Here is a 24,362-nt window from a genome sequence, read left to right on the forward strand (position 1 = left end):
AGGACCAAAGGAAATATCCTCCGATAATAACGAGAAAGAAGCTTTCTGAGAAACTTCTTTGTGTTCCGTGAAATCATCTCACAGAGTTACAGCTTTCCCCTCAAGAAGCCTTTCGCTAAGACAGTTCTTGTGGAATTGGCAATGTGATATTTGGAAGGCCATAGAGGGCTATGGTGAAAAAGGAAATATCCTCAGATGAAATCTGGAAAGAAGCTTTCTGAGAAACTGCTTAGTGTTCTGTTAATTCATCTCACAGAGTTACATCTCTATTTCGTGGATCTCTTTGCTAGTCTTATTTCTGTGGAATCTGAGAACAGATATTTCGGATCCCTTGGAAGACTATAGGGCCAAAGAAAATATCCTCCGATAACAAAGAGAAAGAAGCTTTCTGAGAAACTTCTTTGTGTTCTGTGAAATCAACTCACAGAGTTACAGCTTTCCCCTCAAGAAGCCTTTCGCTAAGACAGTTCTTGTGGAATTGGCAAAGTGATATTGGGACGCCCATAGAGGGCTATGGTGAAAAAGGAAATATCCTCAGATGAAATCTGGAAAGCAGCTTTCTGAGAAACTGCTTAGTGTTCTGTTAATTCATCTCACAGAGTTACATCTGTATTTCGTGAATCTCTTTGCTAGCCTTATTTCTGTGGAATCTGAGAACAGATATTTCGGTTCCCTTGGAAGACTATAGGGCCAAAGGAAATATCCTCTGATAACAAAGAGAAAGAAGCTTTCTGAGAAACTTCTTTGTGTTCTGTGAAATCATCTCACAGAGTTACAGCTTTCCCCTCAAGAAGCCTTTGGCTAAGACAGTTCTTGTGGAATTGGCAAAGTGATATTTCGAAGCCCATAGAGTTCTATGTTGAAAAAGGATATATCCTCAGATGAAATCTGGAAAGAAGCTTTCTGAGAAACTGCTTAGTGTTCTGTTAATTCACTCACAGAGTTACATCTGTATTTCGTGGATCTCTTTGCTAGCCTTATTTCTGTGGAATCTGAGAACAGATATTTCGGATCCCTTGGAAGACTATAGGGCCAAAGGAAATATCCTCTGATAACAAAGAGAAAGAAGCTTTCTGAGAAACTTCTTTGTGTTCTGTGAAATCATCACACAGAATTACAGCTTTCCCCTCAAGAAGCCTTTCGCTAAGACAGTTCTTGTGGAATTGGCAAAGTGATATTTGGAAGCCCATACAGGGCTATGGTGAAAAAGGAAGTATCCTCAGATGAAATCTGGAAAGCAGCTTTCTGAGAAACTGCTTAGTGTTCTGTTAATTCATCTCACAGAGTTACATCTGTATTTCGTGGATCTCTTTGCGAGCCTTATTTCTGTGGAATCAGAGAACAGATATTTCGGATCCCTTGGAAGACTATAGGGCCAAAGGAAATATCCTCCGATAACAAAGAGAAAGAAGCTTTCTGAGAAACTTCTTTGTGTTCTGTGAAATCATCTCACAGAGTTACAGCTTTCCCCTCAAGAAGCCTTTCGCTAAGACAGTTCTTGTGGAATTGGCAAAGTGATATTTGGACGCCCATAGAGGGCTATGGTGAAAAAGGTAATATCCTCAGATGAAATCTGGAAAGCAGCTTTCTGAGAAACTGCTTAGTGTTCTGTTAATTCATCTCACAGAGTTACATCTGTATTTCGTGGATCTCTTTGCTAGCCTTATTTCTGTGGAATCTGAGAACAGATATTTCGGATCCCTTGGAAGACTATAGGGCCAAAGGAAATATCCTCCGATAACAAAGAGAAAGAAGCTTTCTGAGAAACTTCTTTGTGTTCTGTGAAATCATCTCACTGAGTTACAGCTTTCACCTCAAGAGGCCTTTGGCTAAGACAGTTCTTGTGGAATTGGCAAAGTGATATTTGGAAGCCCATAGAGGGCTATGGTGAAAAAGGAAATATCCTCAGATGAAATCTGGAAAGAAGCTTTCTGAGAAACTGCTTAGTGTTCTGTTAATTCATCTCACAGAGTTAAATCTGTATTTCGTGGATCTCTTTGCTAGCCTTATTTTTGTGGAATCTGAGAACAGATATTTCGGATCCCTTGGAAGAATATAGGGCCAAAGGAAATATCCTCCGATAACAAAGAGAAAGAAGCTTTCTGAGAAACTTCTTTGTGTTCTGTGAAATCATCTCACAGAGTTACAGCCTTCCCCTCAATAAGCCTTTCGCTAAGACAGTTCTTGTGGAATTGGAAACGTGATATTTGGAAGCCCATAGAGGGATATGGTGAAAAAGGAAATATCCTCAGATGAAATCTGGAAAGAAGCTTTCTGAGAAAATACTTAGTGTTCTGTTAATTCATCTCACAGAGTTACGTCTGTATTTCGTGGATCTCTTTGGTAGCCTTATATCTGTGGAATCTGAGAACAGATGTTTCGGATCCCTAGGAAGACTATAGGGCCAAAGGAAATATCCTCCGATAACAAAGAGAAAGAAGCTTTCTGAGAAACATCTTTGTGTTCTGTGAAATCATCTCATAGAGTTACAGCTTTCCCCTAAAGAAGCCTTTCGCTAAGACAGTTCTTGTGGAATTGGCAAAGTGATATTTGGAAGCCCTTAGAGGGCTATGGTGAAAAAGGAAATATACTGAGATGAAATCTGGAAAGAAGCTTTCTGAGAAACTGCTTAGTGTTCTGTTAATTCATCTCACAGAGTTACATCTGTATTTCGTGGATCACTTTGCTAGCCTTATTTCTGTGGAATCTGAGAAGAGATATTTCGGATCCCTTGGAAGACTATAGGACCAAAGGAAATATCCTCCGATAATAACGAGAAAGAAGCTTTCTGAGAAACTTCTTTGTGTTCCGTGAAATCATCTCACAGAGTTACAGCGTTCCCCTCAAGAAGCCTTTCGCTAAGACAGTTCTTGTGGAATTGGCAATGTGATATTTGGAAGGCCATAGAGGGCTATGGTGAAAAAGGAAATATCCTCAGATGAAATCTGGAAAGAAGCTTTCTGAGAAACTGCTTAGTGTTCTGTTAATTCATCTCACAGAGTTACATCTCTATTTCGTGGATCTCTTTGCTAGCCTTATTTCTGTGGAATCTGAGAACAGATATTTCGGATCCCTTGGAAGACTATAGGGCCAAAGAAAATATCCTCCGATAACAAAGAGAAAGAAGCTTTCTGAGAAACTTCTTTGTGTTCTGTGAAATCATCTCACAGAGTTACAGCTTTCCCCTCAAGAAGCCTTTCGCTAAGACAGTTCTTGTGGAATTGGCAAAGTGATATTTGGACGCCCATAGAGGGCTATGGTGAAAAAGGTAATATCCTCAGATGAAATCTGGAATGCAGCTTTCTGAGAAACTGCTTAGTGTTCTGTTAATTCATCTCACAGAGTTACATCTGTATTTCGTGGATCTCTTTGCTAGCCTTATTTCTGTGGAATCTGAGAACAGATATTTCGGATCCCTTGGAAGACTATAGGGCCAAAGGAAATATCCTCCGATAACAAAGAGAAAGAAGCTTTCTGAGAAACTTCTTTGTGTTCTGTGAAATCATCTCACTGAGTTACAGCTTTCACCTCAAGAGGCCTTTGGCTAAGACAGTTCTTGTGGAATTGGCAAAGTGATATTTGGAAGCCCATAGAGGGCTATGGTGAAAAAGGAAATATCCTCAGATGAAATCTGGAAAGAAGCTTTCTGAGAAACTGCTTAGTGTTCTGTTAATTCATCTCACAGAGTTAAATCTGTATTTCGTGGATCTCTTTGCTAGCCTTATTTTTGTGGAATCTGAGAACAGATATTTCGGATCCCTTGGAAGACTATAGGGCCAAAGGAAATATCCTCCGATAACAAAGAGAAAGAAGCTTTCTGAGAAACTTCTTTGTGTTCTGTGAAATCATCTCACAGAGTTACAGCCTTCCCCTCAATAAGCCTTTCGCTAAGACAGTTCTTGTGGAATTGGAAACGTGATATTTGGAAGCCCATAGAGGGATATGGTGAAAAAGGAAATATCCTCAGATGAAATCTGGAAAGAAGCTTTCTGAGAAAATACTTAGTGTTCTGTTAACTCATCTCACAGAGTTACGTCTGTATTTCGTGGATCTCTTTGCTAGCCTTATATCTGTGGAATCTGAGAACAGATGTTTCGGATCCCTAGGAAGACTATAGGGCCAAAGGAAATATCCTCCGATAACAAAGAGAAAGAAGCTTTCTGAGAAACATCTTTGTGTTCTGTGAAATCATCTCATAGAGTTACAGCTTTCCCCTAAAGAAGCCTTTCGCTAAGACAGTTCTTGTGGAATTGGCAAAGTGATATTTGGAAGCCCTTAGAGGGCTATGGTGAAAAAGGAAATATACTGAGATGAAATCTGGAAAGAAGCTTTCTGAGAAACTGCTTAGTGTTCTGTTAATTCATCTCACAGAGTTACATCTGTATTTCGTGGATCACTTTGCTAGCCTTATTTCTGTGGAATCTGAGAAGAGATATTTCGGATCCCTTGGAAGACTATAGGACCAAAGGAAATATCCTCCGATAATAACGAGAAAGAAGCTTTCTGAGAAACTTCTTTGTGTTCCGTGAAATCATCTCACAGAGTTACAGCGTTCCCCTCAAGAAGCCTTTCGCTAAGACAGTTCTTGTGGAATTGGCAATGTGATATTTGGAAGGCCATAGAGGGCTATGGTGAAAAAGGAAATATCCTCAGATGAAATCTGGAAAGAAGCTTTCTGAGAAACTGCTTAGTGTTCTGTTAATTCATCTCACAGAGTTACATCTCTATTTCGTGGATCTCTTTGCTAGCCTTATTTCTGTGGAATCTGAGAACAGATATTTCGGATCCCTTGGAAGACTATAGGGCCAAAGAAAATATCCTCCGATAACAAAGAGAAAGAAGCTTTCTGAGAAACTTCTTTGTGTTCTGTGAAATCAACTCACAGAGTTACAGCTTTCCCCTCAAGAAGCCTTTCGCTAAGACAGTTCTTGTGGAATTAGCAAAGTGATATTGGGACGCCCTTAGAGGGCTATGGTGAAAAAGGAAATATCCTCAGATGAAATCTGGAAAGCAGCTTTCTGAGAAACTGCTTAGTGTTCTGTTAATTCATCTCACAGAGTTACATCTGTATTTCGTGGATCTCTTTGCTAGCCTTATTTCTGTGGAATCTGAGAACAGATATTTCGGTTCCCTTGGAAGACTATAGGGCCAAAGGAAATATCCTCCGATAACAAAGAGAAAGAAGCTTTCTGAGAAACTTATTTGTGTTCTGTGAAATCATCTCACAGAGTTACAGCTTTCCCCTCAAGAAGCCTTTGGCTAAGACAGTTCTTGTGGAATTGGCAAAGTGATATTTCGAAGCCCATAGAGTTCTATGTTGAAAAAGGATATATCCTCAGATGAAATCTGGAAAGAAGCTTTCTGAGAAACTGCTTAGTGTTCTGTTAATTCACTCACAGAGTTACATCTGTATTTCGTGGATCTCTTTGCTAGCCTTATTTCTGTGGAATCTGAGAACAGATATTTCGGATCCCTTGGAAGACTATAGGGCCAAAGGAAATATCCTCTGATAACAAAGAGAAAGAAGCTTTCTGAGAAACTTCTTTGTGTTCTGTGAAATCATCACACAGAATTACAGCTTTCCCCTCAAGAAGCCTTTCGCTAAGACAGTTCTTGTGGAATTGGCAAAGTGATATTTGGAAGCCCATAGAGGGCTATGGTGGAAAAGGAAGTATCCTCAGATGAAATCTGGAAAGAAGCTTTCTGAGAAACTGCTTAGTGTTCTGTTAATTCATCTCACAGAGTTACATCTGTATTTCGTGAATCTCTTTGCTAGCCTTATTTTAGTGGAATCTGAGAACAGATATTTCGGATCCCTTGGAAGACTGTAGGGCCAAAGGAAATATCCTCCGATAACAAAGAGAAAGAAGATTTCTGAGAAACTTCTTTGTGTTCTGTGAAATCATCTCACAGAGTTACAGCTTTCCCCTCAAGAAGTCTTTCGCTAAGACAGTTCTTGTGGAATTGGGAAAGAGACATTTGGAAGCCCATAGAGGGCTACGGTGAAAAAGGAAGTATCCTCAGATGAAATCTGGAAAGAAGCTTTCTGAGAAACAGCTTAGTGTTCTGTTAATTCATCTCACAGAGTTACATCTGTGTTTCGTGGATCTTTTTGCTAGCCTTTTTTCTGTGGAATCTGAGAACAGATATTTCTGATCCCTTTGAAGACTATAGGTCCTAAGGAAATATACTCCGATAACAAAGAAAAAGAAGCTTTCTGAGAAACCTCTTTGAGTTCTCTGAAATCATCTCACAGAGTTACAGGTTTCGCCTCCAGAAGCCTTTCGCAAAGACAGTTCTTGTGGGATTGGCAAAGTGATATTTGGAACCCCTAGAGGGCTATGGTGAAAAAGGAAATATCCTCAGATGAAATCTGAAAAGAAGCTTTGTGAGAAACTGCTTAGTGTTCTGTTAATTCATCTCACAGAGTTACATCTGTGTTTCGTGGATCTCTTTGCTAGCCTTATTTCTGTGGAATCTGAGAACAGATATTTCGGATCCCTTGGAAGACTATAGGTCCTAAGGAAATATCCTCCGATAACAAAGAGAAAGAAGCTTTCTGAGAAACTTCTTTGAGTTCTCTGAAATCATCTCACAGAGTTACAGGTTTCGCCTCAAGAAGCCTTTCGCTAAGACAGTTCTTGTGGAATTGGCAAAGTGATATTTGGAACCCCTAGAGGGCTGTGGTGAAAAAGGAAATATCCTCAGATGAAATCTGGAAAGAAGCTTTCTGAGAAACTGCTTAGTGTTCTGTTAATTCATCTCACAGAGTTACATCTCTATTTCGTGGATCTCATTACTAGCCTTATTTCTGTGGAATCTGAGAACAGATATTTCGGATCCCTTGGACGACTATAGGGCCAAAGGAAATATCCTCCGATAACAAAGAGAAAGAAGCTTTCTTAAAAACTTCTTTGTGTTCTGTGAAATCATCTCACAGAGTTACAGCTTTCCCCTCAAGAAGCCTTTCGCTAAGACAGTTCTTGTGGAATTGGCAAAGTGATATTTGGAAGCCCATAGAGGGCTATGGTGAAAAAAGAAATATCCTCAGATGAAATCTTGAAAGAAGCTTTCTGAGAAACTGCTTAGTGTTCTGTTAATTAATCTCACAGGGTTACGTCTGTATTTCGTGGATCTCTTTGCTAGCCTTATTTCTGTGGAATCTGAGAACAGATATTTCGGATCCCTTGGAAGACTATTGGCCCAAAGGAAATATCCTCCGAAAACTAAGAGAAAGAAGCTTTCTGAGAAACTTCTTTGTGTTCTGTGAAATCATCTCACAGAGTTACAGCTTTCGCCTCAAGAAGCCCTTCGCTAAGACAGTTTTTTTGGAATTGGCAAAGTGATATTTGGAAGCCCATAGAGGGCTATGGTGAAAAAGGAAATATCCTCAGATGAAATCTGGAAAGAAGCTTTCTGAGAAACTGCTTACTGTTCTGTTAATTCATCTCACAGAGTTACATCTGTATTTCGTGGATCTCTTTGCTAGCCTTATTTCTGTGCAATCTGAGAAAAGATATTTCGGATCCCTTTGCAGACTATAGAGCCAAAGGAAATATCCTCCGATTACAAAGAGAAAGAAGCTTTCTGAGAAACTTCTTTGTGTTCTGTGAAATCATGTCACAGAGTTACATCTGTATTTCGTGGATCTCCTTGCTAGTCTTATTTTTGTGGAATCTGAGAACAGATATTTCGCATTACTTTGAAGACTAAAGGGCCAAAGGAAATATCCTCCGATAACAAAGAGAAAGAAGCTTTCTGTGAAACTTCTTTGAGTTCTGTGAAATCATCTCACAGAGTTTCAGCTTTCCCCTCAAGAAGACTTTGGCTAAGACAGTTCTTGTGGAATTGGCAAAGTGATATTTGGAAGCCCATAGAGGGCTATGTTGAAAAAGGAAATATCCTCAGATGAAATCTGGAAAGAAGCTTTCTGAGAAACTGTTTAGTGTTCTGTTAATTCACTCACAGAGTTATATCTGTATTTCGTGGATCTCTTTGCTAGCCTTATTTCTGTGGAATCTGAGAACAGATATTTCGGATCCCTTGGAAGACTATAGGGCCAAAGGAAATATCCTCTGGTAACAAAGAGAAAGAAGCTTTCAGAGAAACTCCTTTGTGTTCTGTGAAATCATCTCACAGAGTTACAGCTTTCCCCTCAAGAAGCCTTTCGCTAAGACAGTTCTTGTGGAATTGGCAAAGTGATATTTGGAAGCCCATAGAGGGCTATGGTGAAAAAGGAAATATCCTCAGATGAAATCTGGAAAGAAGCTTTCTGAAAAACTGATTAGTGTTCTGTTAATTCATCTCACAGAGTTACATCTGTATTTCGTGGATCTCTTTGCTAGCCTTATTTCTGTGGAATCTGAGAACAGATATTTCGGATCCCTTGGAAGACTATAGGGCCAAAGGAAATATCCTCCGATCACAAAGAGAAAGAAGCTTTCTGAGAAACTTCTTTGTGTTCTGTGAAATCATCTCACAGAGTTACAGCTTTCCCCTCAAGAAGCCTTTCGCTAAGACAGTTCTTCTGGAATTGGCAAAGTGATATTTGGACGCCCATAGAGGGCTATGGTGAAAAAGGTAATATCCTCAGATGAAATCTGGAAAGCAGCTTTCTGAGAAACTGCTTAGTGTTTTGTTAATTCATCTCACAGAGTTAAATCTGTATTTCGTGGATCTCTTTGCTAGCCTTATTTTTGTGGAATCTGAGAACAGATATTTCGGATCCCTTGGAAGACTATAGGGCCAAAGGAAATATCCTCCGATAACAAAGAGAAAGAAGCTTTCTGAGAAACTTCTTTGTGTTCTGTGAAATCATCTCACAGAGTTACAGCCTTCCCCTCAATAAGCCTTTCGCTAAGACAGTTCTTGTGGAATTGGCAACGTGATATTTGGAAGCCCATAGATTGATATGGTGAGAAAGGAAATATCCTCAGATGAAATCTGGAAAGAAGGTTTCTGAGAAACTGCTTAGTGTTCTGTTAATTCATCTCACAGAGTTACATCTGTATTTCGTGGATCTCTTTGCTAGCCTTATTTCTGTGGAATCTCAGAAGAGATATTTCGGATCCCATGGAAGACTATAGGGCCAAAGGAAATATCCTCCGATAACAAAGAGAAAGAAGCTTTCTGAGAAACTTCTTTGTATTCCGTGAAATCAACTCACAGAGTTACAGCTTTCCCCTCAAGAAGGCTTTCGCTAAGACAGTTCTTGTGAAATTGGCAAAGTGATATTGGGACGCCCATAGAGGGCTACGGTGAAAAAGGAAATATCCTCAGATGAAATCTGGAAAGCAGCTTTCTGAGAAACTGCTTAGTGTTCTGTTAATTCATCTCACAGAGTTACATCTGTATTTCGTGGATCTCTTTGCTAGCCTTATTTCTGTGGAATCAGAGAACAGATATTTCGGATCCCTTGGAAGACTATAGGGCCAAAGGAAATATCCTCCGATAACAAAGAGAAAGAAGCTTTCTGAGAAACTTCTTTGTGTTCTGTGAAATCATCTCAAGAGTTACAGCTTTCCCCTCAAGAAGCCTTTCGCTAAGACAGTTCTTGTGGAATTGGCAAAGTGATATTTGGACGCCCATAGAGGGCTATGGTGAAAAAGGTAATATCCTCAGATGAAATCTGGAAAGCAGCTTTCTGAGAAACTGCTTATTTTTCTGTTAATTCATCTCACAGAGTTACATCTGTATTTCGTGGATCTCTTTGCTAGCCTTATTTCTGTGGAATCTGAGAACAGATATTTCGGATCCCTTGGAAGACTATAGGGCCAAAGGAAATATCCTCCGATAACAAAGAGAAAGAAGCTTTCTGAGAAACTTCTTTGTGTTCTGTGAAATCATCTCACTGAGTTACAGCTTTCACCTCAAGAGGCCTTTGGCTAAGACAGTTCTTGTGGAATTGGCAAAGTGATATTTGGAAGCCCATAGAGGGCTATGGTGAAAAAGGAAATATCCTCAGATGAAATGTGGAAAGAAGCTTTCTGAGAAACTGCTTAGTGTTCTGTTAATTCATCTCACAGAGTTACATCTGTATTTCGTGGATCTCTTTGCTAGCCTTATTTTTGTGGAATCTGAGAACAGATATTTCGGATCCCTTGGAAGACTATAGGGCCAAAGGAAATATCCTCCGATAACAAAGAGAAAGAAGCTTTCTGAGAAACTTCTTTGTGTTCTGTGAAATCATCTCACAGAGTTACAGCCTTCCCCTCAATAAGCCTTTCGCTAAGACAGTTCTTGTGGAATTGGCAACGTGATATTTGGAAGCCCATAGAGGGATATGGTGAAAAAGGAAATATCCTCAGATGAAATCTGGAAAGAAGCTTTCTGAGAAAATACTTAGTGTTCTGTTAATTCATCTCACAGAGTTACGTCTGTATTTCGTGGATCTCTTTGCTAGCCTTATATCTGTGGAATCTGAGAACAGATGTTTCGGATCCCTAGGAAGACTATAGGGCCAAAGGAAATATCCTCCGATAACAAAGAGAAAGAAGCTTTCTGAGAAACATCTTTGTGTTCTGTGAAATCATCTCATAGAGTTACAGCTTTCCCCTAAAGAAGCCTTTCGCTAAGACAGTTCTTGTGGAATTGGCAAAGTGATATTTGGAAGCCCTTAGAGGGCTATGGTGAAAAAGGAAACATACTGAGATGAAATCTGGAAAGAAGCTTTCTGAGAAACTGCTTAGTGTTCTGTTAATTCATCTCACAGAGTTACATCTGTATTTCGTGGATCACTTTGCTAGCCTTATTTCTGTGGAGTCTGAGAAGAGATATTTCGAATCCCATGGAAGACTATAGGACCAAAGGAAATATCCTCCGATAACAACGAGAAAGAAGCTTTCTGAGAAACTTCTTTGTGTTCCGTGAAATCATCTCACAGAGTTACAGCTTTCCCCTCAAGAAGCCTTTCGCTAAGACAGTTCTTGTGGAATTGGCAATGTGATATTTGGAAGGCCATAGAGGGCTATGGTGAAAAAGGAAATATCCTCAGATGAAATCTGGAAAGAAGCTTTCTGAGAAACTGCTTAGTGTTCTGTTAATTCATCTCACTGAGTTACATCTCTATTTCGTGGATCTCTTTGCTAGCCTTATTTCTGTGGAATCTGAGAACAGATATTTCGGATCCCTTGGAAGACTATAGGGCCAAAGAAAATATCCTCCGATAACAAAGAGAAAGAAGCTTTCTGAGAAACTTCTTTGTGTTCTGTGAAATCAACTCACAGAGTTACAGCTTTCCCCTCAAGAAGCCTTTCGCTAAGACAGTTCTTGTGGAATTGGCAAAGTGATATTGGGACGCCCATAGAGGGCTAGGGTGAAAAAGGAAATATCCTCAGATGAAACATTGAAAGAAGCTTTCTGAGAAACTGCTTAGTGTTCTGTTAATTCATCTCACAGAGTTACGTCTGTATTTCGTGGATCTCTTTGGTAGCCTTATTTCTGTGGAATCTGACAACAGATATTTCGGATCCCATGGAAGACTATAGGGCCAAAGGAAATATCCTCCGATAACAAAGAGAAAGAAGCTTTCTGAGAAATTTCTTTGTGTTCTGTGAAATCATCTCACAGAGTTACAGCTTTCCCCTCAAGAGGCCTTTCGCTAAGAGAGTTCTTGTGGAATTGGCAAAGTGATATTTGGAAGCCCATAGAGGGCTATGGTGAAAAAGAAAATATCCTCTGATGAAATCTGGAAAGAAGCTTTCTGAGAAACTGCTTAGTGTTCTCTTAATTCATCTCACAGAGTTACATCTGTATTTCGTGGATCTCTTTGCTAGCCTTATTTCTGTGGAATCTGAGAACAGATATTTCGGAACCCTTGGAAGACTATAGGGCCAAAGGAAATATCCTCCGATAACAAAGGGAAAGAAGCTTTCTGAGAAACTTCTTTGTGTTCTGTGAAATCATCTCACAGAGTTACAGCCTTCCCCACAAGAAGCCTTTCGCTAAGACAGTTCTTGTGGAATTCGGAAAGTGATATTTGGAAGCCCATAGAGGGCTGTGATTAAAATGGAAACATCCTCAGATGAAATCTGGAAAGAAGCTTTCTGAGAAACTACTTAGTGTTCCGTTAATTCATCCCACAGAGTTACATCTCTATTTCGTGGATCTCTTTGCTAGCCTTATTTCTGTGGAATCTGAGAACAGATATTTCGGATCCCTTGGAAGACTATAGGGTCAAAGGAAATATCCTCCGATAACAAAGAGAAAGAAGCTTTCTGAGAAACTTCCCTGTGTTCTGTGAAATCATCTCATAGAGTTACAGCCTTCCCCTCAAGAAGCCTTTCGCTAAGACAGTTCTTGTGGAATTCGCAAAGTGATATTTGGAAGCCCTTAGAGGGCTGTGATTAAAATGGAAATATCCTCAGATGAAATCTGGAAAGAAGATTTCTGAGAAACTGCTTAGTGTTCTGTTAATTCATCTCACAGAGTTACATCTGTATTTCGTGGATCTCTTTGCTAGCCTTATTTTTGTGGAATCAGAGAACAGATATTTCGGATCCCTTGGAAGACTATAGGGCCAAAGGAAATATCCTCCGATAACAAAGAGAAAGAAGCTTTCTGAGAAACTTCTTTGTGTTCTGTGAAATCATCTCACAGAGTTACAGCTTTCCCCTCAAGAAGCCTTTCGCTAAGACAGTTCTTGTGGAATTGGCAAAGTGATATTTGGACGCCCAAAGAGGGCTATGGTGAAAAAGGTAATATCCTCAGATGAAATCTGGAAAGAAGCTTTCTGAGAAACTGCTTAGTGTTCTGTTAATTCATCTCACAGAGTTATATCTGTATTTCGTGGATCTCTTTGCTAGCCTTATTTTTGTGGAATCTGAGAACAGATATTTCGGATCCCTTGGAAGACTATAGGGCCAAAGGAAATATCCTCCGATCACAAAGAGAAAGAAGCTTTCTGAGAAACTTCTTTGTATTCTGTGAAATCATCTCACAGAGTTACAGCTTTCCCCTCAAGAAGCCTTTCGCTAAGAGAGTTCTTCTGGAATTGGCAAAGTGATATTTGGACGCCCATAGAGGGCTATGGTGAAAAAGGTAATATCCTCAGATGAAATCTGGAAAGCAGCTTTCTGAGAAACTGCTTAGTGTTTTGTTAATTCATCTCACAGAGTTAAATCTGTATTTCGTGGATCTCTTTGCTAGCCTTATTTCTGTGGAATCTGAGAACAGATATTTCGGATCCCTTGGAAGACTATAGGGCCAAAGGAAATATCCTCCGATAACAAAGAGAAAGAAGCTTTCTGAGAAACTTCTTTGTGTTCTGTGAAATCATCTCACAGAGATACAGCCTTTCCCTCAATAAGCCTTTCGCTAAGACAGTTCTTGTGGAATGGGCAACGTGATATTTGGAAGCCCATAGAGGGATATGGTGAAAAAGGAAATATCCTCAGATGAAATCTGGAAAGAAGGTTTCTGAGAAACTGCTTAGTGTTCTGTTAATTCATCTCACAGAGTTACATCTCTATTTCGTGGATCTCTTTGCTAGCCTTATTTCTGTGGAATCTCAGAACAGATATTTCGGATCCCATGGAAGACTATAGGGCCAAAGGAAATATCCTCCGATAACAAAGAGAAAGAAGCTTTCTGAGAAACTTCTTTGTATTCCGTGAAATCAACTCACAGAGTTACAGCTTTCCCCTCAAGAAGGCTTTCGCTAAGACAGTTCTTGTGGAATTGGCAAAGTGATATTGGGACGCCCATAGAGGGCTACGGTGAAAAAGGAAATATCCTCAGATGAAATCTGGAGAGCAGCTTTCTGAGAAACTGCTTAGTGTTCTGTTAATTCATCTCACAGAGTTACATCTGTATTTCGTGGATCTCTTTGCTAGCCTTATTTCTGTGGAATCAGAGAACAGATATTTCGGATCTCTTGGAAGACTATAGGGCCAAAGGAAATATCCTCCGATAACAAAGAGAAAGAAGCTTTCTGAGAAACTTCTTTGTGTTCTGTGAAATCATCTCACAGAGTTACAGCTTTCCCCTCAAGAAGCCTTTCGCTAAGACAGTTCTTGTGGAATTGGCAAAGTGATATTTGGACGCCCATAGAGGGCTATGGTGAAAAAGGTAATATCCTCAGATGAAATCTGGAAAGCAGCTTTCTGAGAAACTGCTTAGTGTTCTGTTAATTCATCTCACAGAGTTACATCTGTATTTCGTGGATCTCTTTGCTAGCCTTATTTCTGTGGAATCTGAGAACAGATATTTCGGATCCCTTGGAAGACTATAGGGCCAAAGGAAATATCCTCCGATAACAAAGAGAAAGAAGCTTTCTGAGAAACTTCTTTGTGTTCTGTGAAATCATCTCACTGAGTTACAGCTTTCACCTCAAGAGGCCTTTGGCTAAGACAGTTCTTGTGGAATTGGCAAAGTGATATTTGGAAGCCCATAGAGGGCTATGGTGAAAAAGGAAATATCCTCAGATGAAATGTGGAAAGAAGCTTTCTGAGAAACTGCTTAGTGTTCTGTTAATTCATCTCACAGAGTTACATCTGTATTTCGTGGATCTCTTTGCTAGCCTTATTTTTGTGGAATCTGAGAACAGATATTTCGGATCCCTTGGAAGACTATAGGGCCAAAGGAAATATCCTCCGATAACAAAGAGAAAGAAGCTTTCTGAGAAACTTCTTTGTGTTCTGTGAAATCATCTCACAGAGTTACAGCCTTCCCCTCAATAAGCCTTTCGCTAAGACAGTTCTTGTGGAATTGGCAACGTGATATTTGGAAACCCTTAGAGGGATATGGTGAAAAAGGAAATATCCTCCGATGAAATCTGGAAAGAAGCTTTCTGAGAAAATACTTAGTGTTCTGTTAATTCATCTCACAGAGTTACGTCTGTATTTCGTGGATCTCTTTGCTAGCCTTATATCTGTGGAATCTGAGAACAGATGTTTCGGATCCCTAGGAAGACTATAGGGCCAAAGGAAATATCCTCCGATAACAAAGAGAAAGAAGCTTTCTGAGAAACATCTTTGTGTTCTGTGAAATCATCTCATAGAGTTACAGCTTTCCCCTAAAGAAGCCTTTCGCTAAGACAGTTCTTGTGGAATTGGCAAAGTGATATTTGGAAGCCCTTAGAGGGCTATGGTGAAAAAGGAAATATACTGAGATGAAATCTGGAAAGAAGCTTTCTGAGAAACTGCTTAGTGTTCTGTTAATTCATCTCACAGAGTTACATCTGTATTTCGTGGATCACTTTGCTAGCCTTATTTCTGTGGAATCTGAGAAGAGATATTTCGGATCCCTTGGAAGACTATAGGACCAAAGGAAATATCCTCCGATAATAACGAGAAAGAAGCTTTCTGAGAAACTTCTTTGTGTTCCGTGAAATCATCTCACAGAGTTACAGCTTTCCCCTCAAGAAGCCTTTCGCTAAGACAGTTCTTGTGGAATTGGCAATGTGATATTTGGAAGGCCATAGAGGGCTATGGTGAAAAAGGAAATATCCTCAGATGAAATCTGGAAAGAAGCTTTCTGAGAAACTGCTTAGTGTTCTGTTAATTCATCTCACAGAGTTACATCTCTATTTCGTGGATCTCTTTGCTAGCCTTATTTCTGTGGAATCTGAGAACAGATATTTCGGATCCCTTGGAAGACTATAGGGCCAAAGAAAATATCCTCCGATAACAAAGAGAAAGAAGCTTTCTGAGAAACTTCTTTGTGTTCTGTGAAATCAACTCACAGAGTTACAGCTTTCCCCTCAGGAAGCCTTTGGCTAAGACAGTTCTTGTGGAATTGGCAAAGTGATATTTCGAAGCCCATAGAGGTCTATGTTGAAAAAGGATATATCCTCAGATGAAATCTGGAAAGAAGCTTTCTGAGAAACTGCTTAGTGTTCTGTTAATTCACTCACAGAGTTACATCTGTATTTCGTGGATCTCTTTGCTAGCCTTATTTCTGTGGAATCTGAGAACAGATATTTCGGATCCCTTGGAAGACTATAGGGCCAAAGGAAATATCCTCTGATAAGAAAGAGAAAGAAGCTTTCTGAGAAACTTCTTTGTGTTCTGTGAAATCATCACCCAGAATTACAGCTTTCCCCTCAAGAAGCCTTTCGCTAAGACAGTTCTTGTGGAATTGGCAAAGTGATATTTGGAAGCCCATACAGGGCTATGGTGAAAAAGGAAGTATCCTCAGATGAAATCTGGAAAGAAGCTTTCTGAGAAACTGCTTAGTGTTCTGTTAATTCATCTCACAGAGTTACATCTGTATTTCGTGAATCTCTTTGCTAGCCTTATTTTAGTGGAATCTGAGAACAGATATTTCGGATCCCTTGGAAGACTGTAGGGCCAAAGGAAATATCCTCCGATAACAAAGAGAAAGAAGCTTTCTGAGAAACTTCTTTGTTTTCTGTGAAATCATCTCAAAGAGTTACAGCTTTCCCCTCAAGAAGTCTTTCGCTAAGACAGTTCTTGTGGAATTGGCAAAGAGATATTTGGAAGCCCATAGAGGGCTATGGTGAAAAAGGAAATATCCTCAGATGAAATCTGGAAAGAAGCTTTCTGAGAAACAGCTTAGTGTTCTGTTAATTCATCTCACAGAGTTACATCTGTGTTTCGTGGATCTCTTTGCTAGCCTTATTTCTGTGGAATCTGAGAACAGATATTTCGGATCCCTTGGAAGACTATAGGTCCTAAGGAAATACACTCCGATAACAAAGAGAAAGAAGCTTTCTGAGAAACTTCTTTGAGTTCTCTGAAATCATCTCACAGAGTTACAGGTTTCGCCTCAAGAAGCCTTTCGCTAAGACAGTTCTTGTGGAATTGGCAAAGTGATATTTGGAACCCCTAGAGGGCTGTGGTGAAAAAGGAAATATCCTCAGATGAAATCTGGAAAGAAGCTTTCTGAGAAACTGCTTAGTGTTCTGTTAATTCATCTCACAGAGTTACATCTCTATTTCGTGGATCTCATTGCTAGCCTTATTTCTGTGGAATATGAGAACAGATATTTCGGATCCCTTGGAAGACTATAGGGCCAAAGGAAATATCCTCCGATAACAAAGAGAAAGAAGCTTTCTTAAAAACTTCTTTGTGTTCTGTGAAATCATCTCACAGAGTTACAGCTTTCCCCTCAAGAAGCCTTTCGCTAAGACAGTTCTTGTGGAATTGGCAAAGTGATATTTGGAAGCCCATAGAGGGCTATGGTGAAAAAAGAAATATCCTCAGATGAAATCTGGAAAGAAGCTTTCTGAGAAACTGCTTAGTGTTCTGTTAATTAATCTCACAGGGTTACGTCTGTATTTCGTGGATCTCTTTGCTAGCCTTATTTCTGTGGAATCTGAGAACAGATATTTCGGATCCCTTGGAAGACTATAGGCCCAAAGGAAATATCCTCCGAAAACTAAGAGAAAGAAGCTTTCTGAGAAACTTCTTTGTGTTCTGTGAAATCATCTCACAGAGTTACAGCTTTCGCCTCAAGAAGCCCTTCGCTAAGACAGTTTTTTTGGAATTGGCAAAGTGATATTTGGAAGCCCATAGAGGGCTATGGTGAAAAAGGAAATATCCTCAGATGAAATCTGGAAATAAGCTTTCTGAGAAACTGCTTACTGTTCTGTTAATTCATCTCACAGAGTTACATCTGTATTTCGTGGATCTCTTTGCTAGCCTTATTTCTGTGCAATCTGAGAAAAGATATTTCGGATCCCTTTGCAGACTATAGAGCCAAAGGAAATATCCTCCGATTACAAAGAGAAAGAAGCTTTCTGAGAAACTTCTTTGTGTTCTGTGAAATCATCTCACAGAGTTACATCTGTATTTCGTGGATCTCCTTGCTAGTCTTATTTTTGTGGAATCTGAGAACAGATATTTCGCATTACTTTGAAGACTAAAGGGCCAAAGGAAATATCCTCCGATAACAAAGAGAAAGAAGCTTTCTGTGAAACTTCTTTAAGTTATGTGAAATCATCTCACAGAGTTACAGCTTTCCCCTCAAGAAGTCTTTGGCTAAGACAGTTCTTGTGGAATTCGCAAAGTGATATTTGGAAGCCCTTAGAGGGCTGTGATTAAAATGGAAATATCCTCAGATGAAATCTGGAAAGAAGCTTTCTGAGAAACTGCTTAGTGTTCCCTTAATTCATCTCACAGAGTTACATCTGTATTTCGTGGATCTCTTTGCTAGCCTTATTTCTGTGGAATCTGAGAACAGATATTTCGGATCCCTTGGAAGACTATAGGGCCAAAGGAAATATCCTCCAATAACAAAGAGAAAGAAGCTTTCTGAGAAACTTCTTTGTGTTCTGTAAAATCATCTCACAGAGTTACAGCTTTCCCCTCAAGAAGCCTTTGGCTAAGACAGTTCTTGTGGAATTGGCAAAGTGATATTTGGAAGCCCATAGAGGGCTATGTTGAAAAAGGAAGTATCCTCAGATAAAATCTGGAAAGAAGCTTTCTGAGAAACTGATTAGTGTTCTGTTAATTCATCTCACAGTGTTACATCTGTATTTCGTGGATCTCTTTGCTAGCCTTATTTCTGTGGAATCTGAGAACAGATATTTCGGATCCCTTTGAAGACTATAGGGCCAAAGGAAATATCCTCCGATAACAAAGAGAAAGAAGCTTTCTGAGAAACTTCCTTGTGTTCTGTGAAATCATCTCACAGAGTTACAGCTTTCCCCTTAAGAAGCCTTTCGCTAAGAGAGTTCTTGTGGAATTGGCAAAGTGATATTTGGAAGCCCATAGAAGGCTAGGGTGAAAAAGGAAATATCCTCAGATGAAACATTGAAAGAAGCTTTCTGAGAAACTGCTTAGTGTTCTGTTAATTCATCTCACAGAGTTAAGTCTGTATTTCGTGGATCTCTTTGGTAGGCTTATTTCTCTGGAATCTGACAACAGATATTTCGGATCCCTTTGAAGACTATAGGGCCAAAGGAAATATCCTCCGATAACAAAGAGAAAGAAGATTTCTGAGAAATTTCTTTGTGTTCTGTGAAATCATCTCACAGAGTTACAGCTTTCCCCTCAAGAGGCCTTTCGCTAAGAGAGTTCTTGTGGAATTGGCAAAGTGATATTTGGAAGCCCATAGAGGGCTATGGTGAAAAAGAAAATATCCTCTGATGAAATCTGGAAAGAAGCTTTCTGAGAAACTGCTTAGTGTTCTGTTAATTCATCTCACAGAGTTACATCTGTATTTCGTGGATCTCTTTGCTAGCCTTATTTCTGTGGAATCTGAGAACAGATATTTCGGAACCCTTGGAAGACTATAGGGCCAAAGGAAATATCCTCCGATAACAAAGGGAAAGAAGCTTTCTGAGAAACTTCTTTGTGTTCTGTGAAATCATCTCACAGAGTTACAGCCTTCCCCACAAGAAGCCTTTCGCTAAGACAGTTCTTGTGGAATTCGGAAAGTGATATTTGGAAGCCCATAGAGGGCTGTGATTAAAATGGAAACATCATCAGATGAAATCTGGAAAGAAGCTTTCTGAGAAACTACTTAGTGTTCCGTTAATTCATCTCACAGAGTTACATCTGTATTTCGTGGATCTCTTTGCTAGTCTTATTTCTGTGGAATCTGAGAACAGATATTTCGGATCCTTTGGAAGACTATAGGGTCAAAGGAAATATCCTCCGATAACAAAGAGAAAGAAGCTTTCTGAGAAACTTCTTTGTGTTCTGTGAAATCATCTCATAGAGTTACAGCCTTCCAATCAAGAGGCCTTTCGCTAATGCAGTTCTTGTGGAATTCGCAAAGTGATATTTGGAAGCCCTTAGAGGGCTGTGATTAAAATGGAAATATCCTCAGATGAAATCTGGAAAGAAGATTTCTGAGAAACTGCTTAGTGTTCTGTTAATTCATCTCACAGAGTTTCATCTGTATTTCGTGGATCTCTTTGCTAGCCTTATTTCTGTGGAATCAGAGAACAGATATTTCGGATCCCTTGGAAGACTATAGGGCCAAAGGAAATATCCTCCGATTACAAAGAGAAAGAAGCTTTCTGAGAAACTTCTTTGTGTTCTGTGAAATCATCTCACAGAGTTACAGCTTTCCCCTCAAGAAGCCTTTCGCTAAGACAGTTCTTGTGGAATTGGCAAAGTGATATTTGGACGCCCAAAGAGGGCTATGGTGAAAAAGGTAATATCCTCAGATGAAATCTGGAAAGCAGCTTTCTGAGAAACTGCTTAGTGTTTTGTTAATTCATCTCACAGAGTTACATCTGTGTTTCGTGGATCTCTTTGCTAGCCTTATTTCTGTGGAATCTGAGAACAGATATTTCGGATCCTTTGGAAGACTATAGGTCCTAAGGAAATATCCTCGGATAACAAAGAGAAAGAAGCTTTCTGAGAAACCTCTTTGAGTTCTCTGAAATCATCTCACAGAGTTACAGGTTTCGCCTCAAGAAGCCTTTCGCAAAGACAGTTCTTGTGGGATTGGCAAAGTGATATTTGGAACCCCTAGAGGGCTATGGTGAAAAAGGAAATATCCTCAGATGAAATCTGAAAAGAAGCTTTCTGAGAAACTGCTTAGTGTTCTCTTAATTCATCTCACTAAGTTACATCTGTGTTTCGTGGATCTCTTTGCTAGCCTTATTTCTGTGGAATCTGAGAACAGATATTTCGGATCCCTTGGAAGACTATAGGTCCTAAGGAAATATCCTCCGATAACAAAGAGAAAGAAGCTTTCTGAGAAACTTCTTTGAGTTCTCTGAAATCATCTCACAGAGTTACAGGTTTCGCCTCAAGAAGCCTTTCGCTAAGAAAGTTCTTGTGGAATTAGCAAAGTGATATTTGGAAGCCCAGAGAGGGCTCTGGTGAAGAAGGAAATATCCTTCGATGAAATCTGGAAAGAAGCTTTATGAGAAACTGCTTAGTGTTCTGTTAATTCATCTCACAGAGTTACATCTGTATTTCGTGGATCTCTTTGCTAGCCTTATTTCTGTGGAATCTGAGAATAGATATTTCGGATCCCTTGGAAGACTATAGGGCCAAAGGAAATATCCTCCGATAACAAAGAGAAAGAAGCTTTCTGAGAAACTTCTTTGTGTTCTGTGAAATCATCTCACAGAGTTACAGATTTCCCCTCAAGAAGCCTTTCGCTAAGAAAGTTCTTGTGGAATTGGCAAAGTGATATTTAGAAGCCCATAGAGGGCTATGGTGAAAAAGGAAATATCCTCCGATGAAATCTGGAAAGAAGCTTTCTGAGAAACTGCTTAGTGTTCTGTTAATTCATCTCACAGAGTTACATCTGTATTTCGTGGATCTCTTTGCTAGCCTTATTTCTGTGGAATCTGAGAACAGATATTTCGGATTCCTTGGAAGACTATAGGGCCAAAGGAAATATCCTCCGATAACAAAGAGAAAGAAGCTTTCTGAGAAACTTCTTTGTGTTCTGTGAAATCATCTCACAGAGTTACAGCTTTCCCCTCAAGAAGCCTTTCGCTAAGAAAGTTCCTATGGAATTGGCAAAGTGATATTTGGAAGCCCATAGAGGGCTATGGTGAAAAAGGAAATATCCTGAGATGAAATCTGGAAAGAAGCTTTCTGAGAAACTGCTTAGTGTTCTGTTAATTCATCTCACATAGTTACATCTGTATTTCGTGGATCTCTTTGCTAGCCTTATTTCTGTGGAATCTGAGAACAGATATTTCGGATTCCTTCGAAGACTGTAGGGCCAAAGGAAATATCCTCCGATATCAAAGAGAAAGAATCTTTCTGAGAAACTTCCTGTGTTCTGTGAAATCCTCTCACAGAGTTACAGCTTTCCTCTCAAGAAACCTTTCGTTAAGACAGTGCTTGTGGAATTGGCAAAGCGATATTTGGAAGCCCATACAGGGCTATGGTGAAAAAGGAAATATCCTCAGATGAAATCTGGAAAGAAGCTTTCTGAGAAACTGCTTAGTGTTCTGTTAATTAATCTCACAGGGTTACACCTGTATTTCGTGGATCTCTTTGCTAGCCTTATTTCTGTGGAATCTGAGAACAGATATTTCGGATCCCTTGGAAGACTATAGGGCCAAAGGAAATATCCTCCGAAAACTAATCGAAAGAAGCTTTCTGAGAAACTTCTTTGTGTTCTGTGAAATCATCTCACAGAGTTACAGCTTTCGCCTCAAGAAGCCTTTCGCTAAGACAGTTTTTGTGGAATTGGCAAAGTGATATTTGGAAGCCCATAGAGGGCTATGGTGAAAAAGGAAATATCCTCAGATGAAATCTGGAAAGAAGCTTTCTGAGAAACTGCTTAGTGTTCTGTTAATTCATCTCACAGAGTTACATCTGTATTTCGTGGATCTCTTTGCTAGCCTTATTTCTGTGGAATCTGAGAACAGATATTTCGGATCCCTTGGAAGACTATAGGGCCAAAGGAAATATCCTCCGATAACAAAGACAAAGAAGCTTTCTGAGAAACTTCTTTGTGTTCTGTGAAATCATCTCACAGAGTTACAGCTTTCCCCTCAAGAAGCCTTTCGCTAAGAAAGTTCTTGTGGAATTGGCAAAGTGATATTTGGAAGCCCATACAGGGCTATGGTGAAAAATGAAATATCCTCCGATGAAATCTGGAAAGAAGCTTTCTGAGAAACTGCTTAGTGTTCTGTTAATTCATCTCACAGAGTTACATCTGTATTTCGTGGATCTCTTTGCTAGCCTTATTTATGTGGAAACTGAGAACAGATATTTCAGATCCCTTGGAAGACTATAGGGCCAAAGGAATTATCCTCCGATAACAAAGTGAAAGAAGCTTTCTGAGAAACTTCTTTGTGTTCTGTGAAATCATCTCACAGAGTTACAGCTTTCCCCTCAAGAAGCCTTTCGCTAAGACAGTTCTTGTGGAATTGGCAAAGTGATATTTGGAAGCCCATAGAGGGCTATGGTGAAAAAGGAAATATCCTCAGATGAAATCTGGAAAGAAGCTTTCTGAGAAACTGCTTAGTATTCTGTTAATTCATCTCACAGAGTTACATCTGTATTTCGTGGATCTCTTTGCTAGTCTTATTTCTGTGGAATCTGAGAACAGATATTTCGGATCCTTTGGAAGACTATAGGGTCAAAGGAAATATCCTCCGATAACAAAGAGAAAGAAGCTTTCTGAGAAACTTCTTTGTGTTCTGTGAAATCATCTCATAGAGTTACAGCCTTCCAATCAAGAGGCCTTTCGCTAATGCAGTTCTTGTGGAATTCGCAAAGTGATATTTGGAAGCCCTTAGAGGGCTGTGATTAAAATGGAAATATCCTCAGATGAAATCTGGAAAGAAGATTTCTGAGAAACTGCTTAGTGTTCTGTTAATTCATCTCACAGAGTTTCATCTGTATTTCGTGGATCTCTTTGCTAGCCTTATTTCTGTGGAATCAGAGAACAGATATTTCGGATCCCTTGGAAGACTATAGGGCCAAAGGAAATATCCTCCGATAACAAAGAGAAAGAAGCTTTCTGAGAAACTTCTTTGTGTTCTGTGAAATCATCTCACAGAGTTACAGCTTTCCCCTCAAGAAGCCTTTCGCTAAGACAGTTCTTGTGGAATTGGCAAAGTGATATTTGGACGCCCAAAGAGGGCTATGGTGAAAAAGGTAATATCCTCAGATGAAATCTGGAAAGCAGCTTTCTGAGAAACTGCTTAGTGTTTTGTTAATTCATCTCACAGAGTTACATCTGTGTTTCGTGGATCTCTTTGCTAGCCTTATTTCTGTGGAATCTGAGAACAGATATTTCGGATCCTTTGGAAGACTATAGGTCCTAAGGAAATATCCTCGGATAACAAAGAGAAAGAAGCTTTCTGAGAAACCTCTTTGAGTTCTCTGAAATCATCTCACAGTGTTACAGGTTTCGCCTCAAGAAGCCTTTCGCAAAGACAGTTCTTGTGGGATTGGCAAAGTGATATTTGGAACCCCTAGAGGGCTATGGTGAAAAAGGAAATATCCTCAGATGAAATCTGAAAAGAAGCTTTCTGAGAAACTGCTTAGTGTTCTCTTAATTCATCTCACTAAGTTACATCTGTGTTTCGTGGATCTCTTTGCTAGCCTTATTTCTGTGGAATCTGAGAACAGATATTTCGGATCCCTTGGAAGACTATAGGTCCTAAGGAAATATCCTCCGATAACAAAGAGAAAGAAGCTTTCTGAGAAACTTCTTTGAGTTCTCTGAAATCATCTCACAGAGTTACAGGTTTCGCCTCAAGAAGCCTTTCGCTAAGAAAGTTCTTGTGGAATTAGCAAAGTGATATTTGGAAGCCCATAGAGGGCTCTGGTGAAAAAGGAAATATCCTTCGATGAAATCTGGAAAGAAGCTTTATGAGAAACTGCTTAGTGTTCTGTTAATTCATCTCACAGAGTTACATCTGTATTTCGTGGATCTCTTTGCTAGCCTTATTTCTGTGGAATCTGAGAATAGATATTTCAGATCCCTTGGAAGACTATAGGGCCAAAGGAAATATCCTC

This window comes from Macaca fascicularis, chromosome 13, assembly GCF_037993035.2.
Source record: "Macaca fascicularis isolate 582-1 chromosome 13, T2T-MFA8v1.1".
In the NCBI taxonomy this organism is placed as follows: Eukaryota; Metazoa; Chordata; class Mammalia; order Primates; family Cercopithecidae; genus Macaca; species Macaca fascicularis.